This window comes from Panthera pardus, unplaced genomic scaffold (genome assembly GCF_024362965.1).
Source record: "Panthera pardus isolate Hobbes unplaced genomic scaffold, ASM2436296v1 HiC_scaffold_15, whole genome shotgun sequence".
NCBI classification, from domain to species: Eukaryota; Metazoa; Chordata; class Mammalia; order Carnivora; family Felidae; genus Panthera; species Panthera pardus.
Window position 1 is genome coordinate 86,036,664 of NW_026526710.1, and position 23,678 is coordinate 86,060,341.

General features: G+C 50.6%; 2 long non-coding RNA genes across 2 annotated transcripts; one reads left to right on the forward strand and one right to left on the reverse strand.

Moving 5' to 3' along the window:
• Positions 1 to 3,567: 3,567 nt before the first annotated feature.
• On the reverse strand, positions 3,568 to 7,689 carry LOC128777096 (uncharacterized). The gene is made up of 2 exons (XR_008422320.1): positions 5,124 to 7,689; positions 3,568 to 4,954 (listed from the first exon to the last, which is right to left on the reverse strand). It is a non-coding gene; the product is annotated as an uncharacterized LOC128777096 (long non-coding RNA).
• A 2,335-nt stretch (positions 7,690 to 10,024) lies between these two features.
• LOC109251761 (uncharacterized) lies at positions 10,025 to 14,043 on the forward strand. Its single transcript, XR_002073687.2, has 2 exons — positions 10,025 to 10,244; positions 11,831 to 14,043. It is a non-coding gene; the product is annotated as an uncharacterized LOC109251761 (long non-coding RNA).
• Positions 14,044 to 23,678: the final 9,635 nt, after the last annotated feature.

Genomic DNA, 23,678 nt, shown 5'->3' on the forward strand with positions numbered 1-23,678 from the left:
ACTTTCGTTTTGTTCACTTTTTCAAGACTTCCTGGGCCTAGGGCTTGTCAAGGGGTCTCACACATCTTGTATTCCCAGTAAAACTCCTTCATTACTGAGACTGTTACCAGCCTTCTGCACACAGGTAGGAATCCTCCATTGTCCAAAAGGTCCTGGGCTCTGTAGTTCACTGGCCCAGCCCTCTTGGGTGATGAACAAATGACAGTTGGGTTGGCCATACAACCAAGTGCCTTTTTAACTTCTTCCCAAAGCAGAAAAGGTTTTGTTTCCTTTATTTATTTGCCTGATTTGGAAGAGAGATGGGTCAGCCATCAACAGGCCTAAGGAGGTGAGCCTTAAGACACTTCGGGTTGTAAAGGGAACCCAAATGGAGCCAGCAAAATGGGAAGGGGGCCGACTGCACCTCTGGTGCGGCTATGGTGGGCACTGGGCGCATTGAAGACCACCCGCATGGGGTGTCTGGGAGTCTAGCGGCTGGCTCCAGCCCAACCAACAACTATCGGTTCCCAGGCTGACTTGCCCCTGGTGCTTCCTTGCCCTCACCTGAGGATGACGGAGCTGTTTCCCCCCACGCTGGCTGTGCTCTGGTTGGCTGAACACACCTGAGAAGCAGGAAGTCAGTGGAACTGGATGGATCTCCAAAGTAAAAGCGGGGAGCAGGCGGGAAGGAGGGACAAAGGGGATGGGTAAAGGGTGGTTGTACTGGATCACATGGTATGCCCCAAATCCACTGCACCCAGAACCTCAGCGTGTGCACATAGGATCTTTGCAGACGCAATGGTTATGATGAAGTCATACTGGAGGACAGTGGGCCCTACTCCAGTGTCTAGTGTCCTTATGAGAAGGAGGACATCTGGACACAGAGGTAATGCCATGTGAAGAAGGAGGCAGGGACTGGAGTGAAGCATGTGCAAGCCAAGGAAAGCCAAGGGACACCAGGAACCACTGGAGGCTGTGAGCCGGGAAGGGTCCTCCCAGAGCCTTCAGAGGGAGGGAGGTCCAGCAGACACCTTGATTTTGGACTTGTAGCTCCAGACCAGGGGAGAGTAAATTCCCATTGTTTTCAGCCACCCAGTTGATGACACTTGTTACAGCGGCTGCTAGGAAACTCATACGATGGGGAAACAGCAATTTCCAGCTCCTTACACATGGGGTCCCGGAAGTAGAACTGATCTCAGCGCTCATCTTTCCCCTCAGCCTGTCCTCCAGAGACAGGCACCGATAGGTAGGAATACCCTCCAGAGGAGCAAATGTCCTTAATCTCTGTCAGAGAAGGAAATTTCATTCCATTATGGGACCAAACACTGCGGGCACCATTTTGGATTTTCTCTTGGACCCCTCACACTAGGTACATGATATTATTTGCCCGTGGCTGCAAAGCTGTTTTATTATTTTATTCCCATGCAATGCCTCATGCCCCTCCTTTGCTGTCAGGGCCCCAGTGCTGTCTTCACCTGCCTCAGCCAGCCCCCTGTCCTCCTCCTCTGAGCTTTCTTCAATTTCTGATAGACCATGAGCCGAGAAATCACATAGCCAGGCTTGCCTGAATCATCTGTATGAGTGAGTAGGTTGTAAGTGAGAGCCCAAGGGCTCTATTACCAGCAAAAAGCACAAGAGTTAGTGCATTAACTTTGTAATATTTAATTTGACTGCTCAGAGACCTCTACAACATTGCTTCCTGATTCTGGATCCTGGCCCTGCTGAACACAGTTGCCCAGTGAGCTATCCCTGGTTACGAGAACTGTCCCCCTGCCTTGGGCTGCCACAGCGGACTCCAGCCTCCACTCCTGTGGGCCCACCGCGCTTGAAACCCCAGGAGTTGTCTTCCTCGGGTTCCACCCGCCACCCAGAACACCCGCCACTGTGCAGGTGTAGTCTGGGGTCTGGGGACCCCACCTCCAAATCTCTCACTGTGTTTGCCTGAAATTCTGTCTCTTCCTTTGAGTCAGTGGTTTCCAATGGTCAGAAATTTCTGGAACCAGTTCTGACGTGAACCCCGAGCGTGCCGCATAAGCAGTGCCGAATAAGCAGGGACGCGAGTCCTGAGGGTCTAGTTCGGGACACGCCGACGCCACCCGAGAATGTCTCCAGCACACGTGAGGTTGGAAAGCCTGTTTTTCTGCCTGCCCCCCCCTCCCCCCCGAGGTGGTTCGTGTCACTGTCCAGGCCAATTCTCTCTTTTTGACCCTGGGTCTCACCTTTCATCATTTCCTCCCTTGGAGCGGGTGGGAGTCCCACATGCCACCTGCTGTGGTAAATCAACAAGGAGCCCACCCTTCCAGCCCCTATAGGGAGCACGCACAGCCCAGCGCAGCAGAGAATAACTCTGGTGCTCGCTTCCTTATCACGATAAATCTCGTATAACATAAAAGCCACCATTGAGCCATTTCTCAGGGTCCAGTTCAGGGATGGTAAACACATTCACAGCATTGTGCAGCCGTCCCCACCATCCGTCTCCAGAACCTTTTCACCTCGTAAAACTGAAACTCTGTCCCCACCGAACACTAACTCTGTCCCCCTCCCAGTCCCGCTTTGTGTCTCTCTGAACCTGACGGCTCTGGGTACCTCCTGTCAGTGGAATCACACAAAATGTGCCCTCTTGTGTCTGGCTTATCTCACTGAGCATAATGTCCCCCAGGCCCGTCCATGCTGTAGCAGGTATGAAAACGTCCCTCGTTTTGAAGGTTGAATAACAGTCCATTGTTCAGTTGATTCCTTTTTTAAAATAGTTTTTTAAGCTTATTTATTTATTTTGAGAGAGAGAGTGCACATGCAGGGGAGGGGCAGAGAAAGAAAGAGAATCCCAAGCAGGCTCTGCACTGTCAGCACAGAGTGTGACGCGGGGCTCGACCCGCCATGAGATCGTGACCTCAGCTGAAACCAGGAGTGGGATGCTCAACCGACTGAGCCCCCCGGGCGCCGCTCCGTTGTTCAGTTGACTCGTACACTGGAAGGTCTGCAACCCTCTGGGCACTACTGTGCCCGGTCCCCCCTCTGCTCCTCTCCACCACCAGGGAGCTGCCAGGCCCCCCGCACAACACGAGGAGGACTCTCCCTGTTTTCACTTCTCACCGCTCTTCGTGACGGTCATGACTGGTCCTAGTGTCTCCATTTGACAAAAGAGGAGACGCAGTGGAAATGTCCACTGACGTCCCCAAAACCAACCAGGTGCTCAGTGTGTTTCTGAGTGCCCTGCCAGACGGTGAGACGCTGTGAGCAGACCCAGCTCGGCCTTTCCCCGGCTTTGCGCTCCTGGCACCTGCACAAAGCCCGCCCCAGGGGAGGGGTTTGACACATGTGTGCTTGGGGCACGGGGACCCCAGAAGAAGTCTGGATCCTGTTCAGCTGGGTCACCTGCCAGGGACCATTAGTCCCCACTGAGTCCTGGTTTCCTTACCTCTGATATTGGTAAAATGGTAGTATTTACTCCATAGGATTGATTTGACAGTTAAAACCAGATAATCTATATATAATGCTGAACACAGTGTTTAGAAATAGCAAAGGCTCCATGAGTAGGAGCCAAATTAATATTATTAGAATTGTAATTTAAGAGAGAAAAATGTAAAATGTAGTTCATCCTTATATTTCAGTTTCATGCTGCCATTAAAAAATCGTGTTTACATTTTGTTTACAAAATTGTTTGATGCATGTGGAAATTGTTCCGCTATGTTAAGTCTTCTTAAGTTTTCAAAACTGTATCTACTGTGTGATTTCAACTGTGCTTAAAGCACAGTAACAAAGACCCAGGAGGAAACGACAGAACGTTACTAGGTGTATCTGGGTAATAAGACTGTGTGTAACTACTTTTCTACTTTGCTCATACTTCAGAATACTTCCCTGAAGCAGCTAACTTGCTCCATATTTATAGATACAAAGCAGCCAAAACGTAAGGAAATGCAAGCACGCACTAATCAAGCTTTAAGCTTTGTTTCCACGTGGTGGCTGGGCACCACCACCAGGGAAGACCACTGGAGTCTTTGTGTCCAGCATCCGGGCACAGCCAGCCGCGTCGCTAGCAGCAGCCAAGACGGGGGACCGTTACGTCACAGCCTTGGTTCTGGCGGTCCACAGGACGGGCCATCTTGTACTGAATCCTGAAGGGGCTCACGAGCGTCCTCTGTCGACAAACGGGGTCATTCTCACTTTCAGGTCCCGAGTAGAGATCAGGCCGGCTCCGGGATGGAGCCCTCGTGGATGTGGATGATCGGGCCCCGGATAAGCAGAAGGCGTCTGAGCACTCCGTCACCTCTTCATCCCGGTCCTAGCCCGTTTCACGGACCCCTTCACTGCCACCCGGGCTCTCTCAGAGGAGCAGGAAGAGCGAGTGAGAGCCTGGAGGCTGGAAGACGCTGCCGGGAAGTTCTCGGCCAGCTGTCGTGATGTGCCCTCGGAGGCCTGGGGCTCTCAGGAGGAGCAGGAGTCCGAGCCCGGGATCTCCTGTGACCGGCCAGGGAGAGGAGGACGTTCTCGAAGACGTTCTTGCTTGGAGTCGGATCCCATAACGAGCCTTTGGGTGTACCCGCGACCACAGGCTGTCCCGGAGAGGCCCTACGTGACCTCACGTGTCCACCTGTCCGGCACCACCGTGCTCTTGCGGCTGTGTGTCTGCGTGGTGTCCCTGCCACTGTTCACCGCCTCCCGTGTCTTTCCCATCTGTCACCTCCCATTTCCTTTCCCGTCCTTGACCCACAGTTACACTCCTGTCTTAGGCAATGTGATGCGGGCAAGTGTTGTATTTGGTGACCGCTACTCACAGGTCAGCTTTATGGCTTTCCTGAGAGGGTCCCCTGAGATGCATCGGGGACCCCTCGGTGCTCCCTGCTCGGGGCCTGTATGGATGCACCTCTCCCGCCCACGCTCCAAGCCTCCTGGCTGCCCCCACGGGTCCGGTCATATCCCGATGGCGATGAGGCGTGGGTCTGCGGAGGCCTCCTTGTAGGGGGACCCAAGCAGCCTGCCGGGAAGGACGACGGACGAGACCATGGGGACCGAGCGCCATATTATCTAGTGAGTCCCCCTGGAGTCTTTCCCCGTGTCCCTGTGCCCCATGATCCCATCGCCCTGTCTCCCCGTGTCTCATGCCCCCTCCCTCCCCGGGAGGCCTTAGGCCAGGGCAGACTTACCTAGAAATCGTGTCTTCTTCTCTGTCCGACTGGTACCTACTAAACAGTGAGCGGTTGGTCGACTAAGCAGAGTGGTCCCCGCTGCTCCTTTGGAGCTCTGTGTTGCCTCCAATCCGCCTTCCTCCTACGACACGGGAGCTCTCGGAGGGCTGACCTCCATCCTCCCAGAGCTCCGTGAGATGGGCAAGAAGCCGCTTCCTGAGAGTTCACACCCGCCGAGTGTGCCGTCCTGCGCCCTCCCCTCTGTGCCTGCCCTGCTGTCCCTCCAGGGACCGCGAGCACACGTCACAGAGGGCGAGGAGGAAGAGAACGTGCATCCGCACACCAACTGATAGCAGGCCACCCGTATCAGTTCTCGACTCCGTAAGTGCCAAGCACCGCATTTGGCTGAATCACTCACATCCAGGGAGCGCATTAGCTCTGTGTCGACCAGACAGCGATTTACAGAGTCTGTCTCTCTCCTTCTGATGTTGTGCTTTTAAACATAATTTACACATGAGTGACGTGTGCCGAATTGGCAGGCCTTTCTTCTTCTGTCGAGCCGGTGGGGTTTTGCCAGGACTCTTCAGACATTCCGAGGAAGTGAGTACCGGCCCGGCTGCCCTGTACGTGCCCGTCTGGTCCCACAATTGCGGGCCACCCCAGCCCTCGACTCCCCGCGGCTCCTCTAGGCACGGCACCCACAAAACACCCACTGTGGTCACCGGACAAATGGCGTGGCCGCCTTCACACCGCCGTGGGTCCCCCCCCCCCCCCCCCATGGACCTTACCGGCCTGATGCTCCCAGGACTGCCGTGACCACAGGCCTCTGGTAGGGGACAGAGACCCAGCTCTGGGTTTTCAGGGTTAGACCAGGCTGGGGTTCTAGAACGCCACAACCAGCTGTAAATGTGGATGCTCAACATTGGACTGTCTTCTCTATTAAAAATAAAACTTGGAGACAGTAAGATTTCAATGCCCATGTGATTTCACTCATTTTCCAAGAGGTTTGTGTTGAGAGAGCAGAGAGGTGGAACGGAGAGCCCCGGGCCCCCCAGGTGAGGGCGCCACTCTTGCTCCAAGGGGACACGTGCAGCAGCCTCAGCTCTGCCACATCCCTGCAGGCGCCTTGCAGCTGGTGCCTCAGCTGCATGAACCCTGTGCGCAAGCCGGGCTTCAGGCTGGTGCAGCCGCAGGACCAGCCGCGCGCCCCACGGTTCTGTGACTCTTGCTGGCAGATCGCCGTCTTGTGGTTTAGTCTTTGTACCTTTGCACGTGTGCCTTGCACACATGGTCCTTTCCCAACCACCATCTGACACACAGCTGGGACAGGGCAGAGCGTGTGCGCCCTTTGCAAGCCTGCAGGACACGTGAGCCTTGCCTTTCCCACAACTGTGCTGGCGGATCAGGCGCAGTGTCTTCCCAAGCACGTCAGGTGTCCAAACACAGGAAGCCTTGCTTTTCTTTTTCTTTCTTCTTTTTCTTTCTTTCTCTTCTTTTCTTTCTCTCTCTCTAAGTTTATTTATTTTTGAGAAGGAGAGAATGAGTGGGAAGGGGCAGCGGGAGGTTGGGACAGAGGATCTGAAGCAGGCTCAAAGCCGTCGGCACAGAGCCCGACTTGGGGCTTGAACCCACGAACCGTGAGATCATGACCTGAGCCAAAGTCGGACGCTTAACCGACTGAGCCACCCAGGTGCCTTTGCAGTTTTATTTATTTTTTTTAATCTGGTCCTTTGGGTTATTGGTTTTGTTTGTTCTTATGGTGGCAAACAAGGCTCATATGATCCCCAATATGTTTCCAACCCTGAAAAGACTGTGCCGATCCCCACAGGTATGTGTCTTTAATCACATGTTGCTCTCTGGCCACGCGGCGTGCTCTGACACTTCAGGCCGACGACCGTCCCTGCTGCCCTCAGCCCCGGCATTGAACGACACACTATGTCAAGAAAAGACGTAGGTTAGCAAGCATGTCCTACTTCCGTGCTTTCCACAGCTGGCCTCACGGGGCAGGGGCTGCTCACGCCGTGTGCCTCGGGAACGGGAAACCGGTAGCTGCGAGATATTTTTCCAAAAAGTGGATGCCCTCTCCTGGGAGCCTGCGAAAGTGCACGATGCACGCGCCAAGCCAAGCCTGGGGGCCCTGAGTTCTGTTTCTTTTCTTCCCGGTTTGCGCAGGTAATCCCAGGGCCGCCTATCAGTTCGAAGGGCGCACTGACCCAGATCCCGCACCCACACACAATAACATACAGGCAGGCCCCTCCTTTGGGCAACAGATAAGCTATAAAAGGAACCAATGTCAATGGCTCTTTGCCATAAGTTATGGTTATAGGTATGCACATTTTACCGCCGAGGACTGGGTCAAAGTTGCCTACAAACCAAGTTCCTCGCAGCAGCGATCTCCTTGTCCTAAAGAAAAGTGGAAATACGGACAAGTCCAGGTAAAGATCGTTTTAAAAACTTGATTGAGGTCAAGGCCATTAAAACTTAGCTTTTTGTGGGGGCTTAGTGCACGTGGGGGCTCCTACCGCAGCAGACACTTGGTTCTCTGATCATCTGCTCATCTCTTCCCTCCCCCAGGTCCCAGCCGGGGGGGGGGGGGGGGGGGACCATAAACAGGTAGGAATGATTCACTTCTCATTTGAATACACAGACCCTTTCCATGATCTGAGTCATTTTTCTGAGAATAAGCCCTTGAAATGAAATTGCATAATCCATTGTCTTTCTAAACACCTCTCCCTTAAAGGCGGTGGGATGACTTCAGTGGGAGGGTTTTTAGCAGGTGAGCGGGAAGGGCGAACAGCAGGAAGGGCCGGAGGTGTTCGTGTTTCCGGCGTGCGGGGGTGGGGGTGGGGCGCAGGTAACCGATGACTCAGCAGAGAAGGGGCACTGGGATCACATCCCTGGGGAAGCAGACGTGAAACACCCGCAGTCGCCAGCCGGCAGCACCGTGTTTAATACGTCATTTTTAATTAGCTTTCATCTAACCTGGTGCTCGCCGGTTGCTATTTGTACAGCTCTCCAGGGCCTTCCACAAGACGCCCTCTTTTGTCGGCCGCCGGCACCACGTCTGCTCAGAGATATCCTCGGAAAACACGAGGGGTGTCTCGCCCGCGCGGGTGTGTGCACACGGCCGGCAGCATCGGTGGCGTTACACCAGCGGCCCAGCAGGGGGACGAGGGGCGGCCGTGTCCGATCACCGCCTTTGTCATTTACCCCCGAGCGGAAGCCTGTCCTTTTCCTCGGGCACAGTGGACCCGCATCTGAGGGAGTGAAGTCCGTGGACAATCTAGTTCCTGAGTTTTTGACAGGAAGATACCAGAAGCAAACTCCCCAAGAAGGGTATTCGGGGCAACATCCGGTCCCCAGGAAGAGAATTCCGAATGGCCACGTCGGCGGGTCCCGGACAAAGTAGGGAGGACCTAGTGGAACCAGGACGGCTCCACCGGGCCCCGAGCGGTGGGTGAGCTGCTGGGTGCGGACAGAGCGCTGGCATCCCGGCATTGGAAGAGCGGGGCTATTCTGCGGCCCAGAAGGGCAGCCTCGCGCCGTCCTCGTTGCGTCGGCCCGTTTCACCGTCCTGAATTCCGAGCGGTCTGGTATTGACGCCCAAGGAAGCGTCTGCGGCCTTCACGATGGGAAATGGAAAGCGCCCGTCCGCCGCGTTGCCTTCCCCACACCCCAGAGCGGGAGTGCAACCCTCTCAGCTCGGCCGCTGGCACCCACGGTGCGACCAGGCCGGTCCTCCGCAAGGCACGCGGCGCGGGCCCCTGCTGTGCTCTCCCGGGCGCCCCCTCAACTAGGGGATGGGGGGTGGGTGTGGAAGGAGAGTGGGGGGCGGGGGGGGGGGCGCCGAGCAGCAGGCAGGACGTCCGGGAGAACGGAAATCTCAGAGCCGGCCTTTTCTGCCGGCACCCACGGAAGGTCGCGTGCAGGGAGAGGCGGGTGGGACGGCGTCGGTCGCGGTCCGGAGGAGCCACGTGGCCGGGGAGGCTTGGGCGGCAGCGGGGGAGGGAGGCAGCAGTCTGCGGAGAACAGGCAGTGCCTCAGGAGCTTCCGTCTGGCCCTGGGGTCCCGTCTCTGCCCCGCTTCCCTCCTCCGGCTCCAGCTCCAGCTCCGGGCGGCGTGAGCAGAGGCCGGGGAATCCTCCGTGGCGCCGCCCCCCCCCCGGGACGGCACCCTCGCTCTCCCCGCCCCGGGTGCGTGTGTCCGTCTGCACACGCACGCCTAACACTCGCCTCTCGGCTCCTGGGCCCCCGCCTCGCACCACGTCTCTCTCGTCTCTCTCCCGGTAGGAGACCAGTCCCGCCGGGGGACTGGGACTGGCGAGAAGAGGCCTACCCCCCACCCCCCACCCCCGGCCCTCCTCAGGAAGCCCCGCCCTCCTCAGGAAGCCCCGCCCTCCTCAGGAAGCCCCGCCCTCCAGGCCCTCCCTGCAAAGGGGTCCTCCTGCTCCCACTCTGGCGCTGGTTCTTCTGGAAGCTGCTCAGCGGTACGTGACCCGCGTTTCCGCTCACACCTTTCACAAAGGCCCTGGCGGAGGAAGCGAACGCTCTGTGTTTTCGACGAAAGAGATGAACTGAATCCCAAACCTCTCACCAAGGACACCCCTCAGAAGAGCGAAGGCAAGAAAGAAATGCGGCCAATCTAGGGATTCCATTGCCATTTCATTGATGGTCGTCTTGTTGCCGGAGGGCTTCTGGCAAAGTACTGACGCCTACTTTAAAGAAATCCGGATTCAACACCAACGGAGAAGGGGCAGAAGACAGAGGAGGCCACACAGGAGGCGGGGAGACCAGGTTTAGCTGTAAAAAGCCAAACGTCAACGTCGCATGTTTGTCTCTCTCGTATAGGTCACAATGCGTCCTAGGATGACTCGTTTTTAGTGCAAAACCATGTCCGCTTTCAACGTGCAGTCTTTGAGAGGGTGTGAAGAGGACTCTCAACTCTCCCACAGACGCGGGCTGACAAACGGGGGTTCTCGCGGCAGAAGCTGGGGTGACCCACGCACCACGCCGACGACGTGAGCTTTCGGAGTCCCAGCGCGGGACGCAGACACGTCCCGCAAGTTGCTCGCTCAGCTGAAGCGACACCTGCAGACGCTGCCTGGAATACGCCTGTTCATTAGCAGCTTGGTGGAAACAGGTTCAAGAGAATAAAAACGAAATCGAGAGTGTGGAGACAGCGAGCCCCGAATCCCGCTGCCTCAGAACACGGCACGAGCCCCTTGGGCGGTGCTGCCATCCCCGCCGAGCGGGCTCACGGGGACGTCAGGCGGCCCGCAGGGGTGCTTCCGTCTGTGAACGGATTCCCGCGCAGGGAGCCAGAGACAACGTGCACGCGCGTGGGGTGAAATGCACGCGGGTTATCCTCCCTCTCACTTCCCACCACGACTCATCGGCTGCCACCCCGGGACCACACCCGGGTGAGTGCCCCGGCCCGCGGGTTTACTCCATGGGAGATCGTGCTTGCTGACAACCGTCAACCGGGCCAGCGTGACCTCCGGCAGGAAAGGGCGGGCAGACAGAAAGCACAGGTGTGGCCAAAGGGGTTCCCGGCTCCCACGTCAGCTCTCAGCTGTCGTGTCGCTGACCCCCGGCCCTCTAGGTCCGCTGCCCCGGGGGGGACTGAGGCCCACTTGTCATGCCGGCCCACGGCTTTCTGAACTTTCCTTCCCAGCGCACCGCACGCATCCCGGGCGGTGACCGTGTCGCCGTCCGCACTGGCACACGTCTTCCTCCTCCTCTGGTTGCCAACCTCCAGAGCTGGGGATTTCTCTGCTCTTTCTTCACTCCCATCCACACCGCTCACAGGCACCCGGAGGCCCTCCAAAGAGGTTTCCTGAACAGAGGGCCAGGACACCGCTGGACACACCCCACGGTCAAGAAACACGGTGTCTTCCAGTCTGACCTATGAGGAGCTCCGAATGACGGGTTTCTGTTCTTCAAATTTAAATTTTTTTTTAAATGTTTTTATTTATTTTTGCGACAGAGAGAGACAGAACATGAGCAGGGGAGGGCCAGAGAGAGAGGGAGACACAGAATCGGAAGCAGGCTCCAGGCTCTGAGCTGTCAGCACAGAGCCCGATGCGGGGCTCGAACCCACAGACTGTGAGATCATGACCTGAGCCGAAGTCGGACGCTTAACCAACGAGCCACCCAGGCGCCCCTCTGTTCTTCAAATTTAAATGCTGGTCAGCAAGTGCCTCCAAACAGACGTCGTGTTGTTCGTTTCTAAGCTGACCTCGGGCTTAAGTGTATCTGACACGTAGGCGGGCCAAGTGCAACCCTACGGGCAGCTGCACCCAATCAGCTGTCACGGCACCAGGCACGGAGTTTTTAGTTAATGATGTTGACGATCGTTTTCTCACTTGTGCTAAGAGTTTGACTTCTCTTTAAAAAAAATTTTTTTAAACGTTTGTTTATTTTTGAAGGAGAGAGAGACAGAGCACAAGTAGGGGAGGGACAGAGAGAGAGGGAGGCACAGAATCCGAAGCAGGCTCCAGGCTCTGAGCTGTCAGCACAGAGCCCGACGTGGGGCTTGAACTCACGAGCTGCCAGATCATGACCTGAGCCGTAGTTGGACGCTCAACTGACTGAGCCACCCAGGTGCCCCTAAGAGTCTGACTTCTTAGGAAGTGTACTTTTACTCAGCTAATATCTAGGTGTGATTCAGCACACAGCATATTTCATAAGGGTTATTTTTTCTAATTTGGTAACTGTTTTATACAGACTACAGCAAGAGCAGTGTTGGGAACTGCCAGTTATGCAACCGGCCCACCGGCAGGAAAGATGCTGCTTCTAACAACAAACGTCCTGTCCCGACGCAGCCCAGGACTAACTTTTCCATGGACCCAGACATTTTACACCCAGAAAAAGGGAACATTCACAGTTGCAGAACTGTGAGTACTTGCAGTTAAATAAAGGTAACACTGCCCAACTCTGGGGTGGTTTTCATTGTTTCTGGAATGTCGTTTCTGGGGGAAATTTTTAAACTCCTGGCCACAAACCATCCCCCAAACAACAACTGCTTTTACAGAGTACACTTTTAAAGAGTGATGTTTGAGGCTTCACTCTCATGACAAGAATTCATTCCTGTGGTGCAAAGAGTCACGGTGTCCCGCCGCTCATGCTGATAAAATGTGTGTTTAAAATATGAAAGCAGGAGAGCCAGGACCAGTGACTCAGTGAGCAAGAGTGAGGGACTGAGAAGCAAGTTTTAGCAGGAGGGAAAAGGAAGCGACTCAAATGTCCACTTTTTCTTCCAAGGAATCACACACAGTGACTCCCGAGAAAGGAATGTGTGGGACTCAGGGGCCTGTGGAGAAACCTGCACAGCCTGTTACTATTCAGTCACCCAGGGTAGCAAGGATGGAAACAAGTTGCCAAACTTTGCATCCAGCGGCTTTCTGTCCTGAAGTGACATATTCTGTGGTCAGAATGCTTTTGGTCAGTGTGCTACGACTGCGACGGGACTGGGTGGAAGAAGTAATGGCAGCTTCTCCTCCCAGAGCAAAAGCCAAAGTGATGATAACGCCTTGAGTTGGACGGAGGGACCCGTATCACTCACAAGCCCTTACAGAACCCGCCAAAGGCGAAGGAAGGGGCAAGACGGCTGTCCGCAGGGAAGGGCAAGTTCACCAGGGGCCAGGCCCTCTCAGAATGCTCCGTTTCCTCATAAGTTGCCCGGCGATGGACTTAGGTGGAATGTCAGTGAGTTTCCCATCCGGAGACTAGTTGTTTGTGTGAATTCCAGGCTTGGGGTGAGAGTGGCTTGGTGGCTGGCGGTAGCCGTGGGGGAGAAGCCGCACCCCAGAAACAACCCATCCCCTTCCAGTCTGCGTGGCGCACACCTCATCCAAGCTGCCTTCAGTCTAAATCTACGCGGAATCATCTGTCTTCATTAGAAGTTCCTGTCGTGTCCGGGGTCTTTTAAACTTGGCAGAGAAGGAGTTTGTTCAAGGCTAATACTTTGATGAACAGCATCTGCCCAAGTACAAACATAGTCTCCAGAGGCAAAAGAGTTTCTGGTTTGGATGTATATAATTTACGGTGAAGAGGAATGTAACCTCTTTCTCCAATCAGGTTTTCTTGTCTAAGAAAACCAAAAAGCATGCTGACGAGGAGATAAGCTGGTGATCTTTCAAGGGGGAATCAGAAGAGGTGGCCCTGGGCCCATTTGAAGAAAGACACAAGGACTGTGTTCAGGAAGACAGTATTATCTTACACAACAGCTTCTTCTGCAGGATATGAAAGTGCTTTATAAATATTAATTATCTCATCCACTCTAATCATATTGTGTGAGCCAAAAACATTCTAGACGGCCGGTTGCTCAGCCCACTGGGCTAAATATCTCAAGCTGTCTTTCACAGACTGTGATTTCCAACTCAAAGTATGCTCACCTCCTTGTTGTTTAGGGATGTGGTTGCGTTTATGAAGGATCCAGTCCCCTTTGGTTCTGCTTCTTTTACTCAACACCTTTGAATCGCTAAACATTTCTGCCTGTGCCCCATTCCTTCCCCTTTTATACATGTTATTTTAGCAAAATTAGAAAACATAGATCCATGAAAATAAGGGTAAGCCACTTATAAGCTCATGATCATTAAAAATTACCAAGGATATTTGGTGTGTCTTTATCCCGAAGATTTTCTAAATACGTGGGATCATGCATTTTTATTTCCTTTAATATTGTCTCATATTCACTAATACCATTATTTTAGATGCATGTAATTGTTTTCACGTAATACGTATCATCACTTTTAACAGCTGAGTATTATTTCCCCATATGGAAGTGCCATCATTAAATTAATCCAACCCTTCCACCTAAAAACACAGAGGCTGTTTGCACATTTTTGCTGTTAGAAATCTGTCTCCAGCCCAAGAAATCAGCATGTTCTGTGTCCTTCCGAACTTTCTTAGTGGCCAAATAAGCATATGAAACTGCACACTCATATAAGTGTTTTGTTTACAAAAATGGTACTGTACCCCGAACCTCGCTTCTTTCACTTAAAAAAAACTATCATGAAAGTTCTTCTGGAGAATTCTTTAAATAGCTGCATGATATTTTACAGTATGAATATAGCACTATTTGTTCAGACATTTTCCTTGATAGCCATTCAGGCTATTTCTTGACGTCTGCCATACATATAATCCTTCACTAGACATCCTTGAGCATAACTGCCAGTGTATTCGGTGTTTAATTCCATGGCAGAATGGCAAAGAAGTGGGACCACTGATCAAAAGACACATTTGTAATGAGATCTGTTATGCACACCTCTTAAAGACATTCACACCAGCGTGTGGAAAAGTCCAAGCTGCCTGGCAGTTTCCCTCATACGGATGCTCCAGCCAGAAACATCTTGGATGTAAACATCCAGACAAGGAAACTGATGCTCAGAAAGGTACAGGACAAGTTCAGAGTCATACAGCTAAATTATTCTGAGTCAGGAGTAGCACCTACATCTTCCGATTCTCTGACAAGGGCTTTCTGCATAGCAATAAGCCTTTCTAGGGGGGATGGGGGTGTTGGTAAAGAGGAGAAAGAAAAGGTGTATCAGCTAAGCTATTGCTGTGTAACAAACTCCTCCAAAACGTAGTAGTTTAAAATAGGAGCCACCTATTTAGTTACCATTTTATGAGTCAGCAGTTTGGGCTGGGCTGGCGCCCTCACATCTATGCAGTCAGCTGTGAGTCAGCCGGGATGCCTCGGTTCTTCTGTGCTCCCTCATCCTGCAGGACACTTCCCAGGCTTGTTCTTGTGACGGTGGCCAAAAAAAGCACATTCTCACTTTGCCACATTCGATGGTTGGAGAGAGTCACGGGGCCAGCCCAGATTTGAAGGGTGATGAAACCGACTCTGCCTCTCAGTGGGAAGAGCTGCCAGGCCACACCGCAAAGGGCCTGCGCAAAGGAACACGTAGACAGTAGGAGCCACACTTGCAACAATCTGCCAGGTTCTCAGGCTGATTAAGTCCCCCCCCCCCCCCCCCCCCCCCGCTTTCCAAGCAATTACTTTGTTATCATCTTGACATGGCCATTTGGAAAATCACAGCTCTGTAAGGGCATAAAGGTAGTAACATTTGTAGTGAAATCTCAGAGAGTTCTCCCAAGATGCCTGTGGCACATTTCAGGCACTGACATCCTAGGTCTGACCTCTTTCCGTTTTTAAAAATAGATTTGTCAGACAAAACAATTAAGCACTACGGCCGTTTTACTCTGTTTCTGTAATATGTTTGTTATACAGAACACTGCTAAAGTATCTTCTCTTCCTCCGCTGGAGGGCACTGCCGCTGTATGGGGCTTTTGTCTTTTATGTCTTTTTTTTGTGTGTATGCCTTTAAAAATATATATCTACATATATCTGTAATTTTCCATGTCACGCAGTAAACAAGTGAAGAGAAGGCCTTCACAGGTCATAAAAATAGCGAGCAATAAATAGAGTTACACACAGTGTGCTTCCTTTTGATATGCTAGCAGGAGTGTGTCCTTGGAGATGGGGGGTTGTGGACCAATGCCAAGGGGCCACACTTGCTGGGTTAATGGGGCCCCTGCGAACATGGCCTGTGGGTTCACAGACAGCCCCGCAGAGAGACTGGGGAGTGCCGGGGTGGGCACACCCTCTATATTTAGAACTTCTGGCTTCAGCCAGATATAAAATGGATTTCGGATGTGGGTTGAGGACAGGAAGGGAGGACACACGCTAGTATTTCGCTTGTTCTTTCTCGAATCAGCAGCCTAGCATGGCGAGTGCTCCTGGGAGACATTCCCGTTTGTCTGTAATCGTGAACTGGGGTGGAACAAGGGGAAATGAAAGGGAAAGTCCATTGGCTGTTTGCGCTGGGCACTTTGTCACGTGTCTGAGAGTCCTCTGGCCCTCAGCTGCATCGGGCAGCAAAGGCGCGTGAGCCCCGTCTTCTGAAGGACGGCACTGGGCGCTTCGCGTCACCACCTGTGGCTTTCACAGAATTTCACAGCGAGGCTGAGAGTGTTTAAAACAAGTGAAATAAGCATGCAGGGAAGAACCATGGATTTCAATAAAAAGTGCTTTGGAGACACTCTATACCAGAGATCCCTCTTCCAAAGGAAACAGGATACACGGAAAAGTGGAAGGAAACCTTATTGTTTACTTGGAGGTATGAAAAGAAATAGGTCAGTGATTCGTTTCCATAGTGACTATTATTGAAATAAGACAAACGGGACACCAATACTGATTTATTCTCCTATTCAAGCCCTTTTAAAAGATCACTTTAATCTGCGCTGGTTCTTGAATATAAACAAGAGAACCAAGTTATCTTTCACAATAAGGATCTTTTGCTACTTGCAAACGAGACTTTAAAAAACTTAAAACAGTCCAAATTTGTGCCACAGCAGTTTGTGGCCGTAACGTGTTTTGGGTATACGAATTGCGTTCTGGGCATTCGCAACTTAGCCCCAGTTCTTGAAGCGTCGTTTGTTCTTGCTTTCCCCCAGACTACAGGATGTTGATTTGTTGTTGGGGACTCTGCAGACACATGACAAGAGTTGAGGTTGTAAACATGGGCACGTAAGCCACACTCCCAGGTGACCAGTTTTAATTTGACCTTTGAATCTAAGAGCCAGCTCAGGTATGGTGTGGAATGCGTCTGTGTGCTGAGGAGCCCAATCATTCTGGCCATCTTAACCGTCACGACGAATCGTTGCCTGCGGGTGTCTTCTGAAGCGATCGACACCAATTTTCAGGAGAGCTGAAATGTCCCAATCAGCCACCTGGCGCCAGTTCGCTGGGCATGTGTGGGTCCAGGTTCCTGGTTAAGGTGAGGTGAAGTAAACGAGGGCCGGGTCCATCCCGGCCACGGAGGCACGCCATCCGGGAACCTGGGTCAGGAGGATCTTGTTCTGGTCACAGGTTTTCTGTCTGGACCACTTCCACGGCTCATCTCCTCACCTCTGTCAACCTGGTGAAAGTGGGTCAGTTCTCAGCTGAGGGACGTGGTTGTAGAGCCGTCTCGTGTGCTCCAGACTCCTGCGGCGGCATCGGTGGGAGGCTGTGCTGGGCAGGGGAGGGCCGTGTGTGCCGGGGTGAGAGTGTGCTTCTGTGTGTATGCCCGTGAGTGTACGCCTGAGTGTGCGCGAATGTGTGCGTGAATGAGTGTGAGTGCTGCACGTGAGTGTGCCCGCGTGCTCTCCGTGGCCTGTGGCACCTCAGCTGCGGTTAACCCTTAGCTGTCAGGGTCTCGACCTCCTCAGCGAATGACCCAGGATCATTCTTCTTCTGCTCTGCCTTTTAGCAATTTTGCTTCTACTTGGTATCTTCACAGGCAGGTCAACAGGAGAAAAAGAAATGATAAAACGGGAGGGGGTGGAAGCTGAACCTTTGGGCTAAAATTAGGTGAGAAGATAATCAGCGGATCAGCAGACAAGCAAGGGGCTTAAGTGACCAGCTGCAGTTCCGCACTGGGTCAAGGATCCCATCTTTCCTGTTTCTCTAGCATGAATGTTTGTCAAACGTATTTTTCCTATACTGAAGCAATTATTATATTCTCCTAGCATAACAAACACTAATCCCAGAGCTCGTGGGAGATGAGAAGGCTATAATGGAATCGCACTTCGCAAAATAAAAACTCTGACCTATCGCACTGCAAAGCTAATCCTCTATTTTCAAGAATGGACACCACTCCATCACCTGAAGAGTAGCTCTGCCTCCTCTCTCCTTCACGTTATGGAACCAGAGGGAAGGCATTGCACTCTGTTCTCCTTGGAGCACTTCTAAACTGCACGGTCATGCTCCGAGGAGAGCCTCCTCCCCTTTCATACAATTAAGACTCTCGCAGACACAGTTCAAGTTATTAGAAATTTGTAAGCCAGGGCCGTCCAGCTCTTTTCTTGAATAGCTGATCCTGAAAAATGAGATCAATCATAATCCAACAGAGCGAGAGAAGCATATTTCTTTTTCTTGTTTGCTTTACTAGGAGTACATGCCAAGTTAGAAATCTACATAAATGAAATCTAAATTACTATTAACTTAAAGCACTAGACAACTCCTAAAAGTTCTTATAATCAGACCAGGCAGATCTACAACACCAGTGACCAAATTATAGCTATCTGGTGGTTTTCATGGTATTCCTAACTTTCCTAGTAAAAACAGTTCTGTTAAAAAGAATACGCTACTTTAAAAGCAAGCCAAAAAAAAAAAAGAGAGAGAGACAGAGAGACAGAGAGACAGAAAGAGAAAGAGAGAGATTGGGCAGGAAGGAAGGAGGGAGAGTGAAAGAGAATCTGAGTTTACAGACCACAGAAAGCATGCTGCCCCTATTTACAAAAGAATCTTTGTTTACGAAAGAGTTAGTGGCAGATTCCTTTCAGTTTTACTTTTATTTCAAAACATGTTATGAAATTTCAGGACACTATAAAATATTACAACGTACACAAAAGTACAATTTTGCAGTAACACCCATATCCACCACTTGGTTAAAAAAATCAAACCTCCCTTTTCTCTCTCCTCAGCCACAAACCCCTCTCTCAACAAAGGAAACCATTCTTGTGAGTTTCGTATCACCACATGTCACACTACGTATTTCTTCATACCTTTACAATACATGTATGTATCCTAAACAATTAATCATATTTTTACATATCTTAAACAGTTGTAGGATTGCTATTATACACTGATTTCATTTTATCAATAGCACTACATGTTTTCTTACAGGCTTTATCTGTTGTGAATGTGTTGCTGTACTTTATTCTGTTCTCTGTCAGACGGTGGTCCTTTGGGAAGGTACCGCTCCGTCTAGCTACTATCCATTCTCCTGATGAGGCTTCTCTTCCAATGGAGCATTTAAAATATTGTTTTATTGAAGGGCGCCAGGGTGGCTCAGTCAGTTAAGCATCTGACTCTTGATTTCGGCTCAGGTCACGATCCCAGGGTTGTGGGATCGAGCCCCATGTTGGGCTCTGAGATAACAGAGCCTGCTTGAGATTCTCTCTCTCTCTCTCTCTCTCTCTCTCTGCCCCTCCCCCACTCATGCTTGCTCTTACATGAGTGATCTGTCTCTCCCTCAAAAGAAATAAAACTTGGAAATATTTTACTGAAATCTCTGTTTTTAAACCCGGTTTTACTTGCAACTTCCCTATGCCTCAGAGGTACTTTTTCCATAACTTAGGCTTAAATCAATTTAAAAACGAAACAAAAACTATATTTTTCTGGCTATAAAACTAATACATGCCTATTTTAAAGTAAACATACAAGAACATAGTTCTCCACTTTAGCAATAACCACTGTGAACATTTTGGTGTATTCCTTTCCAGCAACTTTCCTGTTTTGGTTTTGGTTTTGGTTTTCACAAAACTAATGCTATCAGAAAAGGCAATTTCCCTCGGCACTAAAAAACCATGAAAACAAAAATGTAAACGATCGGAAGGCATTCCTGCCTGTACTGTAACGGTTGGGCATTTCGGGGATTCCAACATTTCGCTTTCTTCTCATTTAACAAACGTTCAGTGAACATTTGCTCATGCTAGTCGGGGTAGAAAGTGCAGCAGTAACCGAGACACGACTTCATTCCTTACAGAACGTTAAATAAGAGACACAACTACACGAACCGTCCCATGATTGCCACTGTGACCTGCACGTAAAGAACGAGAAGACAGAACGCTAGGGCACATGGGGGGCAGAAGCCGGTCACGCAGGGTGGGGAAGACTCCACGAGGAGGAGAGGCGTGCAGGGTCCATTCAAAGATAAAGGCAGGCGGCTGAGAGTAGCGAGTGTGTACGACCCGTGGGTGGGTGCGTCTGCGCACCGGTGTGGCAGGGAGAGCGAGACGGGAGGCCAGGAGCAACTACGGCCTGTCATGCCCTCGTGGGAGCCCGTGTGCCCACACCTCTCCTACTTTTCTGGTTATGTTGTGAAGACAGCATCCCATCGTGAAATTACCGGACCACGATGATTTGAAGGAATCCCGTCTGTAGGATTCTGACACATTGGAAGCAGAGTGTTGCTCAAGATTCTGCATTCTGGATGCCAACACCAAGGCGTTATCTCACGGCAACTGGCACCAAGGACGGAGCGATGCCGCGGAAAAGGTGGTAGCCTGGAAACGGTGTCGGCCTCAGGGCTGTGCTATTATTATCCTTCACTCTGTATCAGCTAAAGTGAGTGACTGTGAGAGACATGACGTGAAGAAACGTATTTGGTTACTTAAAACACACAGAAAAAAAACCGTATTATTAAAATAGCAAAGCTCTGTGGGTAGGGGTGGATTTTTGCAATTTGAGTCACGCGTGCACGCGTGCACATACACACACATACACGCGCACACACACACCTCTCAGGGATACACTGAAGAATTATCAGGGGCACCTGGGTGGCTCGGTCCATTAAACACCGGACTCTTGATTTTGGCTCCGGTCATGATCTCACAGTTTGTGGGTTCAAGCCCCGTGCTGGGCTCTGTGTTGATGGTGTGGAGCCTGCTTGGGATTCTCTCTCTCCTTTCTCTGCCCCCACCTCATACTCTCTCTCTCTCAAAATAAATAAACTTAAAAAGAAAAAGAATTATTAACGAGGACCTTGATGGGGTCAGGGAACTCCAAAAATTCACCGAACAGGAAAAATTTAATAAATGGGAAGACATTTCAGGAAAAGAAAGAGTATTACAAAGAAATTAATGATCTCAAAATTACTTTTTAAATTAAAAAAACTTCAATAATATTTTAAAGGGATTTTTTTGGTTAAAACAATTAACCGTGTGCCCACACCTGAAGTTCTGAAGAAATAATGTTCAGTAACACCCAAGAAAATTGGCAGGAAAAGAAATCCACTAAAATAATTCAAAATATTGGGGTACCTGGGTGGCTCAGTCAGTTGAGCGTCCGACTCTTGATTTTGGCTCAGATCATGATCCCAGGGTCGTGGGATCGAGCCCCACATCCAGGTCCTAGCTGAGCACAGAGCCTGCTTGGGATTCTCTTGTCTCTCTCTCTCTCTGCCCCCTCCCCCTCAAAAACAAAGGAAAAGAAAAGCAATTCTGAAATACTTCTTTCGATGGGTAAGGATGGGGTTGGGAAAGGCAGAAACAGAAGCTACTGTTTCTCAAAGAAGCCCCAAACCTTCAGTTAACCTATGTCTGCACTATTGTGATTAAAAATACAATAAGATACATCGGGCTCCGTGCTGACGGCTCGGAGCCTGCAGCCCGCTTGGGATTCTGTGTCTCCCTCCCTCTCTGCCCCTCCCCCGTTTACACTCTGCCTCTGTCTCTCAAAAATAAACAAACCTTAAAACAAAAGAATAATCAGAAATAAACTGGGAAAGAAGCAATGAAAAATAAAGGACAGCGTATAAAACAAGGAAACAAGTATTTAGATAAATATGCATCCGTGGTTGCTGTTAACGGTAAAAACATATGCTAAAAGGTAAAGATATTTGACTCCCCAAAATTTTAAACTTCTATGTGCCGGAAAAACATGTAAGTAAAAGGTAAGAGTCAAACAGGATAACTACGTGCTAAAATGTCATCGATGTTAACATTACATGTTAAGGATTCCTTACAAATCAAGAATGAGAAAAAACCCAATTAAAAAACACGCAAATAACATGACACATAGAGAAAGGAAAAACACAGTCAATAAATAGGTACGCACTTTTGGATTCTCCGATCAAGGAAATGCGTGTGGAAATAGTGACGAGGCTCTGGTGGCAGCGGAGTAACACGCCCAGCGCAGGTGTCCATTTCCAAGTCCAAGTCTTCTGTGAAATCACCGGGCACTCCTTCACGACATGACACCTTTCACCTTAGTGAAAACAAAGCAAGCCAATCTTGGTGGTCTCAAATAAGAAGGGGAAAAAAAAAAGGTGCCCCATATTTAAAAATAACACCGAGCAGAACCCACAACCAAAGGTAACAGGGAACAGCTAACTGCACTGCTCAAGCCAGGTTAAAAGAAATCAGACCAAAACAAATACAAACCTGTCATGACAACAGACTAAGTTGTGGGCCATGTTTTAAAGCGGTGGGCATCTGTTCCAGTAGGAGTTGATTCTGCTCTGGAGGGTGGACTCCAGCTGCCTCACCTGGGATGCAGGGGCCCCGTGAGACCCCACTGCAGGAAGGGCCCCTGGGTCCACCATATTCCTGGCGGGCTGACTTTTTCTACTCGCACAGTAAACAGCTCTGTCTCCTTGTGAACGCAGCCACTTATAAGGGAGCCCCAGCTGAAAGGACCAGCTTTGGACAAATTTGTCTCTTATTCCAAAGTCTTTAAATATCTGTAGCTTTAAAAGAGGGAAAACTAAAGATGACCCATTCCTGCTTCTAAGGAAAAGAACGGAGTCTGCTCTCATTACAGTGAGACGCTACAATCAACACACACAGGCCTGTACACCCTACGCCTCTTTTTTCAGGTCAGGACTATACCCAATTAGCTCGTGATCTGAGCCAAAGAGCAGCAGAGGAAGCACGTATTCAGGGCTAATACGATGACGCGTGGCGCACGGGGGCAAGTGTTTGCACATGGGTTATCTCAAGTAACACATACAATCCCAGAACAGGATTCTGTGGGGACACAGGCTTGGGAAGCTCAGGCTCTCACGTGAGACTCTGGCTAAGAGGGAAGGATGACATAGGAATCCCAATTCCAGGGCCTCCCCAGGCCTGCTCCCTGCAGTCTTTCTGATCTGCTCTCCATGTCCGTGAACTGAAGTTTTACACATTCTCTAAGTGTCTTTTCGGCTCTAATATCCTGGAGCTGTCTGATTCAAGATGTGTACTCATCAGAAGCTCCAAAAAATCCTACGAGGGGGGCGGTCATATTTCCAAACTTAAGAGTCAGGATGTTCAGTCTGATACAGCACCTCTGTGCTACTCCCAGAATCATCTATCCATCTGGAAGGTGGAGGCCAAGTATTTCATTGTTTACGGAGATAACTGAAATAGAATATTTTAAAATGGGATGCCAGAGATGGTCTGGGGTACAGGGTGCAGGAGTGAGTACAGCGTGGACAGTAATGAAAGTTGAGAGGAGACTTGGTCTTTAGAGTTCTTGCTCCCATCTGTCCTCTTTCTTCAATTCTCTCATTTGGTGCCATGCACACCTTCTTGTAAGAGAGCTCTTCCAGGATGGTGTCCTATGAAACCTGTACTTTCAGATTAATTTCCCATCATCCAAACTCAGTAACTCGGATTCCTTTTCTTTCATTCCTCCTAACTCTCATTTCCAATGGTGTCTGACTGCTGATAGAGAAGAAGTGACTGGAATAATTCATACTAAGGTGTGAATGGTCCATTGCTGACTCAGCTTGTGATCCCAGCTTGGCATTCTGAAGGAGTAGCTACTGAATCCAAATAGAATCTAACGGTCAGAGTTAAGGATTTATTATTCAGTCAAGTCTGAATAGTATACTATGTCCAAATAGTAAGCATATTTTTCTGCCCTGGCTCCCTTTCTACTGAATGGAGATGGTATTAATAGGATACTTTAAAGCTCTGATTTCCAAACTTCTGACGGTGCATATCAATCAGATACAAGAAAATGAGCACCTACCCAAATCATTTATTGAATTCACATACATATGTACAATCACTGCACCGATGTGCTGTTTACTGC